The sequence below is a fragment of the Sciurus vulgaris genome (genome assembly GCF_902686455.1).
Source record: "Sciurus vulgaris genome assembly, chromosome: X".
Lineage (NCBI taxonomy): Eukaryota > Metazoa > Chordata > Mammalia > Rodentia > Sciuridae > Sciurus > Sciurus vulgaris.
In genome coordinates this window covers 55,966,511-55,979,788 of record NC_136471.1, presented here as the reverse complement: position 1 = coordinate 55,979,788, position 13,278 = coordinate 55,966,511, and the positions used below count along the sequence as shown (strand labels likewise).

Below are 13,278 nucleotides of genomic sequence, written 5' to 3'. Positions count from 1 at the left end.
GGTTTTATTTCCTTGTTTCTGTGTCAGTGGAATTTGGAAAATTGATTTGAGAAAAATAAACCTTCACAAATTATTTCTTTTCATTTAAAAACATGTATTTATTACCTTTAGGGAAATATGGCAATGTTACAATTCAGAGAAGGCACACAATGAGACAGAGCGTATCTTTGCAGGGAAGACTTGAGGGTCTCAACTATGTAGACTTAGACGATTTAGTTATAATATTAATAAGAGGATGTAACGCTCAGAAGCACACCTATTTCAGTCAGGTTCACATACATACCAGAATTCCAATTCATTTATTTGCTATGAGAAATGAACTGTCAGATAAAGTTAAGATTCATATTAACAGACCAGAGCACACTGTACCTGTGGGAAAGATACATAAGGTGTGAAAATATCATAAGAAGTTTGCTTAATGAACATGAAATCATAACAATGGGAATGTTTTTGTATCCTCAGAAATGCCTTTCAGAATAGTTGACTAAGAAACTCTCACCCACGGTAGGGACATATTGCCTAGGAAACATGAATACTCCAGTACTCTTAGCCAAGAATCTTCTCTTTTGGATAGTGCATAGAAGTTGCTGCCAAATTCTTGCTTCTGTGAGTCTTCATTATCATGTTTCTGTGGCTCACTAAACTCCTGCTGGTGTCACCTTTTCTTTACCCTGAAAAATGGTATGATATGATTTATTAAGATTTTACTTACAAAATTACAATTATGCTTTAGTTTTCTCTTGCTGATGTTAATCCCAAATTACCTTGATCAGCGTGTTATTCTTCCTATCATACGTTTGCTGCTTCTTGGATTTTAACTAGCAGACTAACCATATCTGTTGTGAAAAGATGTTAATGCTTTGAGTCTTAGAGAGAAAATCTATTTCCAAGTTATTAAAGGGTGTCACACTATACCAACATTATCTCCACAAAGGCAGGGCCTTCTGCATACCAAAATATTAATGTAATGCTTGTCATGTAACAAATGCTCAAAATGAGTTGCTGAATGAAACCTCACCCTACCTGAACTAAAAAAGACTAATACATAGCTTACTATAAAGTAAAATTTCTAGATTCTATAGTGTGACATGGTTTAAAACCTAATATTAAGCAAAAAGGCTGAAATGAAGCAGAAATAAATAATCTCAAACTCCCAAGAAGCTAGGATTACAGGAATGCACCACCACACTCAGTAGAAACTTTCAGTAATCACACTGTTTGTTGTGGTGGTGATCATCTGTAATCGCAGTGCTCAGGAAGATCACCAGTTCAAGGCCAGCCTCAGCAATTAGGTGAGACCCTGTCTGAAAATAAAAAATAAACAGATTAGGGATGGAGCTCAATTGTAGAGGGCCCCTGGATCCAGTCCCCCATATCACACACACAAACACACTCACACACACACACATGTGCAACCCCACTGAAAATAGTAAAATAAAGCTGTTGAAAATAAGGAGAAAACAGAGAAAAAGGCTATAGAGACAACAGAACTTCTACTTCCTTGCTGTCCTGTGTCATTCAACAATCAATTTGGACGTTTTCCTGGAAATTTTTTGAGGAAGAAAATCTTGTTTTGTTTTCCCACCATTCCTCTGTGCTTTGTAAGGTCTCAATTAAAATATGCTAAACAATCAAAGAACAACACACACAAAAGTAAGCAACATCAGATGGACCATTAAATGTTACCTATAAGGTTCTATGTTTCTCAATATACTATGAAGATACATGCAATAAAATGAAAGATCATTGGTAATGATATTTTACACCATTAGCAATTACTAATTACTGTATATTCAAAGAGTGTTTTATGAGAAGGGTATTCTTGTTTTATTTTTTGCTGTTTAGAACTTCATCAAATTTTATTGAAATCTGAGGTAATTTACTAAATTATTCAGAAAGTTTGACTTTAGAAATGAATGGGTAGTAGGAGACTAGACTTAGTATCTTTTATTTAAAAGGAGACAGAACATTTACCATAACAAAGTAATGTTTATGATATTAGGGCTTTTCATTCAAGGATCTTATTTTCAATTAGGCTAGTTGTTGGTATAGTGAATGGAATGACTGATTCACTCAACAAAGATTCCTATCTCATTTGGCTAAAACTAAATTTAAAGATTTAAAAATGAAGTTTTAGCTTGACTTATATGTAAAGTTCTTCTTTTTGGGCTTGTAAATATGGTGAGATAAAGACACAAAAGATTGATTTCAGTAATGAAGGTTATTTCAAAGATACAAAGGACTATGATCTTTCTGTAATAAGGAACTAGTACAAGAAGTGTGAACTGTTAGGTCAAAATTAAGATTCATTTCTTCAGAGATCCAATCTTTTTACATCACAGATGGAAGCATTACATAAACTAATGAATATCAAATTGTGAATGACAGATGATACTGATACTATGCCCACTTCAAAGTATTTTCACTTTGGAAGTTAGGTTTGGAAATAAATGTTTTATTCAAAGAAATCACTCCCAACTTATCATTGTAGAATTAGAAAGATAAATCATTTTGACCTGGAGACAGAAGAAGTCACTTCAGTGTCTATCAGAGTATTATAGGCAATTATTTGTCTGTGCCCTGGATGTACCACACCAAAAGACATATTCCTATGACAGAAGTTTCAGCAAGGTAGGAAGACTTGTTTTGGTATACTAGCATAGATAAATACCTCTGCCTTCTGCCCCATATTTAGTTCTGTAATCTTTTTTGAGTGATTTAGCAAATGTCTGGAATTTTAATTATTTGGTCAAAGGTCTAAGTAAAACAATAATTCTAACAACAGAATTATTCCCACTGAAACTTCAGTGTATAATAGCATTGGATTTTTTTGAAACCGACTAGTTATTTCAAAAATTTAAGAAATACTATTTACAAAAAAGTAAATGACAATGCACTTTTTCATTGGTGGTCAAGAATGCTTTACTTCTATATCTCAAAGTAATTTCAATAAAGTAGTTGACCTATGAAAAGATATTCTGCAACATGTGTAAGGCATTGATTTTCTAGTAGAAAATAATGAAACAGAATTTGAACAATTTGCTTTCCCTATAACTGTGATACATAAAAATTACACCCCGACCAAACTTTCAAGCAGAAAATCAATAAGACTTCAATATCACTGCATTCCATTAAGTATAAATGATTACTTGGAATACTATTAGGGCAAGTATAAAGACCCAGACAACAAAAAAGTAATTTGATTAATCCATTTTAATGACTTACATCATTTAGTACAATCTTAATATTCTTAACTCTATCATAATTTACTAGAGGATTACATATTGATGAAACAAATAGTTATATGTTTGGAGGGAATACTTTTAAAAAGATTTGAACCTGACAAAATACAATATGCCCTACATTTGTAATATGTTGTTATAATGGCTAGTTTGCATTTATTTTCAATTATTAGTAACTATTTTCTTTGTAACAATGGCTAATTACAGATTATTGTTTACCTCTTTATCTACAAAATGTATCTTAATAATTGAAGAAAACTGGTAATTTTTATTTTTAAAGATTCATTTTAGAGCTGCCAACTATATAATCTTTATAAAGAATGATTCTTTTTTCTTAAATAAACATTTAAACATAAAGATTAATAACTGACTGATGCTCCATTGTATAATTTGTCCATTTTTGTAGTGAAAACATTCTGTGTATACTTCACATGTTGGGGAGGAAACAAAACTGTTTTTGACAAGTGTAGGTTTCTGTTTCATCTTGTATTTTTAATAGAAACTGCTTTTCAGTGTTCAGGGAGAAGCAGAATGGGATTTTGGTAAAGGATGTCTGGTCAAATGACTTGTGATTAACTAGCTGTGTTTTATTTGACAGTGATGAATAAGGTGATAGACTGTGGACGAAAGCGCGGAATCAGCTTGCATAAGCTGCTTAGGTTTTCTTTGTGAAAGCAGCCAATTGATCTTACTGCTCAAGGTAACACCAGCTGCAACATGTGATGGCAACATTAATGTCTCCATGAAACTCCCCACCCCCAAGACACTGCAAAGGCTGAGCTGACTGATAAAGTTGACTACTCTATATTGATTCTGGATTTCTTATTTATGAGGTTTAGAGATTATATTACTCCAATACTATCTCCCCCACCCTCAATCACTTTTTCTTTTCTTCCTACCTAGTTATGATAAGCTAAGCAATTTTGCCCAGAAACATAATTTCAATCTACACAAATAAGTATTTGGCTTACCTGTTAATGACAACATGTGACAACTTCAATGTATTTCAGTAGGGATAATATCATAGTGATATGCCTATTAAACAGTTTTTTGTCTTTTGACTAAATAAAAGAGGAACCAGAAAAGTTTGCATCAGGATGATCTATTTATTATTGCCTGAATAGATAGTCTGCAGTTTAAAACAATTGTGTATTGAATTTCAATTAAAGGCCTGTAAAAATTTATTAAAATCAATTAAAGTGCAGAATTGTATGAGGGTATACATTCACTTAGGGCCTATAAAACTTAACAAAGAGAAAATGCCTTGTGAAAGGTTACAAGGAGGGTAACTAGAACAAAACAAATGGAAGATTTCATGCCTTTAAACCTAATTCTTAGACCAGAAGCTAATAAAATTATTTGTTTTGCTCTATAGCTAACCAGTAGAGCATACAATACCTATTTGACAAAATAGGCCCAATGTTGGAAAAATGAGAACGTAAGACTGCAAAACAGTAGTCATACAGAAAAATAAGAATTTAAAAATATAAAGAGGTTGACAAAAATACAAGCACTGAAGATTCCTCAGTAGTATTAGTCTTTAAGTACACTTTGTACCAAATATTTCTACAAGGTGAGTCTTTCTATTCTTTCTTAAAATTTTAAAATTAAAATTTCAGTATTTTTTATATTTCTGACATTTTAAACATTGGAATATAGTTAAGAGAAACAGAAAAAATATATCCATGGAGCATCTACTTTGACATCATACTAGGTCTTATAAGGGCAGTTATAATATGATGATTACAAAGCATGGGTTCCTCAGCCAGAACGCCTGGATTCAAATCCTGATTCTGACACTTCCTGGATAGGTGACCTTGGGAAATAATGTAAACCTCTATATAACTTCATTTCTTCATTTCTAAATGACAGCTAATTATATTATTTATTTAATTAGATCTCTGATAGGATTATATAATTATTAGTGTATATGTAAAGCATTTAAATCAGTGCCTAATCCATAATCAGGACTACCTATGTTTGCTGTTTTTATTATGGGGATTAGAGAAGCATAAAATTCATGAGAGATGTCACAGACTAGTTAAAGAAACAAGACTGACACACATGAAACTATTGACACACATTACAAAACAGAATAAAATCACTTGATGAATGGTTATTCAGCCTACCAATTTTATAATAATTGAGAAGAGAGGGAAGAGTGGAGGAAATTGCAATTAATCAAGGAAATCTTGAAAGGGCTAGAGTTTGAAGTAGATATGAACAAAACTAAAAGCTCATTTTAATGGGCGTTTGCTATCTGTTATGTATTTATAGGGTACTGTGTGCAGATCTGTTTTAATTATAAGGAGTCTCGTCAGAGAGGGGTAAAGCAAGTAAGTGGTGGAATGCGAATCAGATGTAGGCTATCTAAATCCAGAGCCCTTGCTTTTAGCAGTTATTCTTTTTTGGCCACCAAGATTGATAAGATTAGGACAGAGGAAGAAAGATATTCTAGGCAAAGAAAACAAAGAGGACAGAGACACAGAGAGTATATGAATAAAGCTGTATCTCTTTAAAAATTAATCTATTTCAAAATTAACAATTAAGGATAGAACTAGAGAAGGGAAAATGGAGAGGGAAATAATACATAAGCTTACATAGGCAAAGTGAGCCATAATAGTGAGACCCTTAAAATCCAGAAAATGATGGTGAGATGATGTAATAGGAAACTACTGGTCAACATAGAGGAAAGAAATGAGAAAATTAGTAGTGGGTGATAATTATTTAAGATAAATCTGGAAATGGTTTGAGATAGGAGACTAAAACTAAGAGAAATAACAGGAGATGTTTTGATAAGATTTAAAGATTCTTTTGAGAGGAGGACATGACACAGAAACATTTGGATAAATAAAAGGCAAAATCCTTTGTTATTAACAGCTACAAAGGAGATTATATGTGGGAACAGGGTAAGGGCAAGCTGGAGCTGTAAGAGGCTGCTTGTGTACGGGAAGCAGGGATGGTGGTATCTAGGTTTCCCCCATTGGCTAATTTGAATAATTTCTCTTACTCCAGGACATAGAAGCTGTCCTCGGTTGTTTGCTACCTGGATCCAGAGTGAGAACTAGATAAAGGGAACTGAATCACATGGGGACTGAGTAGATTGCCATGAAAAAAGGAACTCAGAAGTTTTTAACTTTGCCTTCAAAACTGAGTTGACATGGCTCTTGTGAAATTTGTGAATTTTAATATTACAGAGATTGATATAGCAATTCAGGCAGGAAGGACTGATAAACAGAACTAGGATGATAGCAGTGGGGAGGATACACAAGAGACATTTAAAAAAGGACAGGATGAGGTAAATGACCCTTAGTTATTAGTACTTCTCTAGAGCTTGGTACAATGTCTTGAAAACCTTAAGTGTTCAATAAACGTTAGTTAAAAGAAAGAAGAGAAGATCTATTTCAAGGTTTCCAGACTGAGTAAGTGAATGTGGGTGTTAATTTGGAGATATACAAAGATACTTATTCTACACGGCAGATTGGGGGTGGAGGGTGTTAGTGGCAATGATTCATTCAGTTCTGGCTTTATCCAACTTTGTCTGACGTTAGAGCTTCCATACAGAAACATCTGATGTGACAATGGGAATATCCTCTTAAGGATATAACACATGGTGTTATTTAGAGAGGAAAAAATGGCAAAGGCCTGAATCTTGAGAAATGTTCTTTGAGGGTCACAGAGTAATAATTTATAAGAAGTTTCAGGTTTTTCTCTAATCCCCAGTTACCTGATGCTACCTAGAAATAAATGGTGCAGTTGGAAGGAAGATATTTTAGAAGTAACAATTCATAGTAATTTTGGAATTTAATTTCTTTCCACCTTAAACTTAAAAACTGGAAAAAGATAAGGTGAAAACAATCAGTTTACTGCTTTAGTTATTCCCAGGAGTATCAGATTGGTCCCTTTAGCAGGCACAAGTGACACCAGAGTGAGAGTATGAATATTAGTGCACTTAGAACCTCCACACCTTGTTTTATATGTGATATATTTGGTTTATGTTTATGCATGTGCATGCTGCTATACTGTTTATGGAAACCTAGCAGAATTAAGTACCTGGAATCTCAACTAATTCTAATCCCTCAAATTCAGCCTCTGAAGTGGAAATTGAGATTTTAAAATATTTTCACATTGTGAAGAAGTGTGAAGAGAATTTTTTTCCCTCAAAACAACAATAGAAATGCAGCCCCCACCCCACAAAAGATCATTGCTACACATGGAGAACAAACAGTTTTCAGTTTTAAAGAAAATAAAAAAGGATAAGATGATTAAATTGTGAACCAACTACATAAAGAAAAAAATGAGGTTCATTTATTTCATACATGTTAGACTATAAAAATAAAATATATCACATACATGATACTCACTTGGGAAAATAATACTATTTTCGCCACTGTCCACAGTTGGAAAAAGGACAGTATAATCCTGTTATGAGGTTTTTAAATACCAAAAAGGATTACCAAAAAACCGGTACATATAACTTCTTTGGAAAAGCACAGGTAATGAAATGCTACACAGATATTTAAAAAAAGAAACTAATACTTATTAAGTCATATTATATATATTAGGCATTTTGAAATATTTGTCTCATTTTATTTTCCAAAATCTATTCTTGGCAGATTGGTCAAAATTTGCCTAAAAGGACAACTCAAACGACATTGATGAAGAGTAAATCAAAAAATAAATACAAAGGATTGGTAGAAATTTGTATACTTACAAAATGTGAATACATGATCACATATTTGTGAAATAATGTTTTTCTGTGATGGAAAGACTCATAAATACCATAAAAGTGATGAACCAGGGATATGCAGTCAGACATATCTGGGTTAAAAAACACATATAGGAAATTACTCTCTTTATGACTTTGGCTATATGACTTATTCCCTCTGAGGCCCAGTTTTATCATCTGTTAATGAGAATGATACTATTCTCTACCTCATATAATTATTTTCTTTAAAATTAGATGTATTCTTTTATTCAGCAATAATTTATTGTATTCCTAAGAACTAGACATTATCCTAGACAGTGAGGTTAAAGCAATTAAAACCAAGTCACTGTCCTCATGAAATTCACATTTTAGTTGTGATGAGAGGGAGTAATAAAATCAATAAGCAAATATAAAATATGCTACATTGTGGGAAATGGTACAAAGAAAAGTAATACCAAGAAGTATGGAAAATACATACATTGCCTGTGAATGGGGTTGCTATTTTATATAGGGTGATTAGGGAAGTAATCTCTAGTGTGGTGACACTTGAATAAATATTTAAGGGAAGTGAGATAACAAATTATGCATGTTTTGGGAACATCATTTCAAGCAGGATGTGTAGCAAATGTAATCTCCCTGAGACCTGCTTGGTATTTTCAATAAAAAGCAAGGAGACTAATGTGGAGAGAAGTTCACGGAGAGAGCAGGGAGCCAGATCAGGTAGAGCAATGAAAAATGTAGCAACTGGATTTGACTTGGTCTTTTACCATATCACCTAGGCTAGTACCTTAAAAATAGCTGAAGGGTTAAGTACAGACCCAGGAAGTCCTCTAAGAAGGCTACTATAATCATTCAGGTGACAGTAACCTCCTTATAGAGTGCAGTTTTGACAAGAGTAGAATTAATGAAGATAGTAAGAAGTTTTCCAATTAGGGATATAAGGTTAAGTCAGGAGGATTTGTTGATAGATATAATGATGTAGAGAAAAAGAGATGTTAGAGATGACCACAGGATTTGGGAGTTGATGAGAATGAAGGAGTTGTTATTTACTAACTTGGAGAAAAATAATGCGGCAAACAAATCAGATGGTGAAATTCAGGAGTTTGATTTTAATGAAGTTATGTTTGAGGTGCCCCTAGACATTCAAAAGGAGACATCAGGAAGGAATTTGGATGTACACATTGGATATTTGGGTTTATGGAGCAAGAAGGACTTATACAGCCTTAAATGTGGCCTTTAAAGCTGTAGGACTAGAGGGAATTACATTGGGTTTCATAAATTAATGAGGGGCAAATAGCAAAGGAAATTGGAAAGGAGAAGCAAGTGAAGGAGTAGGAAAAGAAGCAATATGTGGTGTCCCTAAAGCTATATGAAAAAATGCTGCTTTCATATAAAACAAAGAGCATATTTAGTAATATGAAGTTCTCAGTATCATTGGGAGAGCTGGTTTCAATGGAGTGATTGGGGGCAAAATCCTAATTGGAATAAAGTACACAAAAATGGGGGAATTTTTAAAACAGTTGTAGACAACTCTTGAGAAGCATAGCTTTTAAAAGTAGTAGAAAAACACTGAAGGGTAATAGGGGAATTAATATAAAGTATTTTTAAAGATGAAAGAAAATGCAGTATATTTATATGCTGATTGTCATGATCTAATAGAAAGTAGGAAGTTAAGAGAAACTTCACTATATAGAAGAAAGAATTGAGAAATACTAAAACAGTGCATTTGATTGAGTGAGAAGGGATGGGAGGGCTTGCACATAGATATGACGGTAATCAATTCATTCATAGTAATTGTATTTCTAGGTAGAGAATATGGGCAAAGATGGACACAGGTAGATGGGTAGATGTGGTGGTAGGGGTATGAGAAACTTCTCATTGTTTTTGTTTTCTCAGTGATCAAGGGGATAAGCTCATGAGGTAGGAATGAAGAATATAAAGATTTTAGAGGTATAAAAAAATATGTGCAGTCCACATCTAAGAGAGTCGGATAGTCAATGGACTAGAAAAAGAAACTAGATTAAGATTGACAGGCAACACTAAATTCCTCCTTGAGGTTAGTGGTCATACATTTAAAGTGAGATCAGACAGCATAAATATATTTTCAACTATGCTTAACTGTGTGAGTGTGACCTCAGAGTACTGAATTTTAATAGCATTGAGGTTCTGCTAGGTAAATGAGATGAAGGAAGAGTTTTCATATAGGAGAGTGACCACCATCATAAGCTATACCACTTAAGTTGAAGTACGTAAGGATATGAAATAGGTTAACATAAAGTGGAAAGGTGGTAGAATCAATGGATGAATGATGCTTGTATAGTTGAAGGATATTTGAATTTGGATCCATCCCGAAAAGAATGAGTTGGAAATATTGATAGCAATATTTCAAGATTCCTGAAACTAAGATTATGAAAGTATGTAGGGAATGAGCTGTGGGAGAGAATGCCTGAGGTAGTTGGGGAAGATCATCAGAGAAAAGGAGGTAAAAACTTTAGAAAAAATTGGTTTTTTTTATTTGTTTATTTTTTTATTGGTGGTAGTGGGGCTCAATCTCAGGGCCATTCACATGCTAGGCGAGCATTCTATCACAGAGCTACATTCTAATCCTAAATCCCAAATCATTAAAGAAATCACTAAGAATTATGGCATGAGTAATATCATAGTGCACAATAATTAGTTGGGAAATAAAATTTACATGTGATAAAACAGAATGATCCTGAGGTCTGCAAAACACTTCTAGAAAGAGTCCTAAGGGGTCATATGATACAATGACTTGAGGTTCAGTTTGGATTGGAGGAAAGGAAGGAGGGAAAAATGTCTCCAAGTGAACACTTACCATACTTCTAGGCACAGTGACATGTGATTACATACATAAAGAATGCATTTAGCATAGTACTTGGCAAATAGTAAGGGACAATAAATGAATATTAGCTATTGATTTTTTAATATTTTTAGTTGTAGATGGACATAATGCCTTTATTTATTTATTTATGTGGTGCTGAGAATTGAACCCAGTGCCTCATACGTGCAAGGCAAGCACTCTACCACTAAGCCACAACCCCAGCCCTAGCTATTGTTACATATGTTAGATAATATATTTTAACATATAAAACTTTTAAAATTTATATCTCCTTCCTTCCAAAATTCTTCTAAGAAATAATTCTTACTATTGGGGCAGCATAAAAATTGTGCTATGGACAGCCACAGTATAGAATAGATGCAAAATGTTTCTGAATGGATAGCTGATAGGAAGCAGCTCAGGACCATTAAACTCACTGCCAAATATAACATGTTTTAGACCTGTGATGAGTTTCAATTCCTGAAAGTTGTTTCACGAGACTCAACAGTATGCATCAGCACCAAGGTAAGGTTCTGGGCAAATTGTGTCTTTTCATTGTAGGATACAACACCTCCTCTACACATTATCCTCAGTTTCAAGTATATACAATTTGGCTGCAGTGTCCAAAGGACAAAGTTTTCCTAGATTGCTAGGAAAACTTTAAATCAAATAATGCCATTTTGTTCCACAGAAAGAGGGAATAAAGTGAGGCTTCCTCTGCACACAACAGATGTTGTGGCTGGGTCTGAGAGGGTTATAGTATTACCTAATTTATTGATGTCTCACCTTGACATCAGTCATGGAAACCTCTAGTATGATATGAAAGACACAGAGTTTAATGATCTGAAGCTACTTCCCATCCACTCTCCATTCAGAAACATTTTGCAAAAATCCTGTATTTTGGGAGGCTTAATGTATAGAAGTTACTGTTTTTTTATGTTTCGTTGTTATTAAAAACAAATTCCTGAAAATGTAAATCACTTGGAAAAGTGAATTGTTTTCAAGAACTTCGAAGTTTTTCAGAGGATGTTAGTTATTAACTAATAACTATACCAAATCTAGCATTTTATAAGGCAGAATTTTTGGGGGGTTTTACTGGTGATTGAACCAGAAGGCTTTACCACTGAACCTCATTGCTAACCCTTTTTTATATTTCATTTAGATACAGGGTCTTGTTGAGTTGCTGAGGCTAGCTTTGAATTCATGATCCTCCTGTCTCAGCCTCCTGAGGTTCTGGGATTATAGGCATGTGCAATCAGGCCTGGCAAGGCAGTATTTTTATTAAAATGATTTTTGTACCTCTACATAGCTAATCAGAATTATTTTGGTGGTGTGCCATTAAGGCTGTGCTTCTTTGCTTTTTTATTTTACCTTCAATATTTACTTATTTTAAGAATGATCTGGTAATTTGATTTTAATTGCCAAAAATTGTATGCATTTATTGTGTACAATATGTTGTTTTGAAATACACATACACATTGTGGAATTGCTAAATACAGTTAATTACCTTATGTATTACCTCATATAATTGTGTGTGTCAGGGGGTGGGAGAGAATATATAAAATCTATTTTCAGCAATTTTCAAGACAGGTTGTGCTTCTTTACAGATGAGACTGACTAAATGAAGTTCTGCTCCCTTATAACACATTCTTCAACTAAGCACGAGTGATTTGGGCATTCATTTATAACAAGCTTGACTTCATCAGCAAAAACATTTAATTTTTTTTGAATCTATCAACATCTGATAACCCTGAAGTAATCCAGGAAAAATTTGTTCTAATATGTCAATCTAACCCCCTATCTGATGCCTATAGAAGCATTACATTTTCAATGAACTTATTTTATTTATTGAGGACCCATTTTGATAGAAACGATTTCCTTACAGAATTAATCCTACAGGGAAATCTTTTATTATGAATAAATGCATACCAATGCCTATAAGTGCTCCTTAAAATTGAAGTAAAACCTTGAAGAAACTAAAAGTTTTCAGTTTATAGCTTTACTGAGTATTTTATTCCCTCTTCATACAAACCACCTATTAGGGAACATGGAAACATTAAAAAAGTAGACTTTATCTTCCCAGTAAATATATTTTGTGAATATGAAATAATATATATTGAATAATATATGTGCAACAGTCAGAATGATTTCAACCACAAGTAACAGAAATCATTATTCAACCTGAGTCAAATAATAAAGGAGATTATTGGATAATATAAGGAGATCATGTTCAGGGTTCAGGTGGAATTTAGCATTGATTCTTCTGGTGGACCAGATTTCCTTTGGGAGAAACCTTACTGTGCCACCCAGTTTCTGCTTTGTCCTAAAGTCAGATTCTGTCTTTCTAAGCTTCACATCCATATGCTTCAACATCAAGAAGGATAGAGATAGTGTTTCTGAAAATCATGCCTACTAGATTGCCCTAATTTACATACTATCCCTGTTCAAGACAGTCACTGTAATGAGGAGGACTTATGGGCTTATAACAG

At 33.6% G+C, this 13,278-nt stretch overlaps 1 long non-coding RNA gene across 1 annotated transcript in view; it reads right to left on the bottom strand.

The window, feature by feature from the left end:
- Positions 1-208: 208 nt before the first annotated feature.
- Positions 209-13,278, bottom strand: part of LOC306650811 — a 256,611-nt gene continuing 243,541 nt past the window's right edge. The window contains exon 4 of the long non-coding RNA XR_013761036.1: positions 209-671. This is a non-coding gene — a long non-coding RNA (uncharacterized lncRNA). The remainder of the gene's footprint in view (positions 672-13,278) is intronic.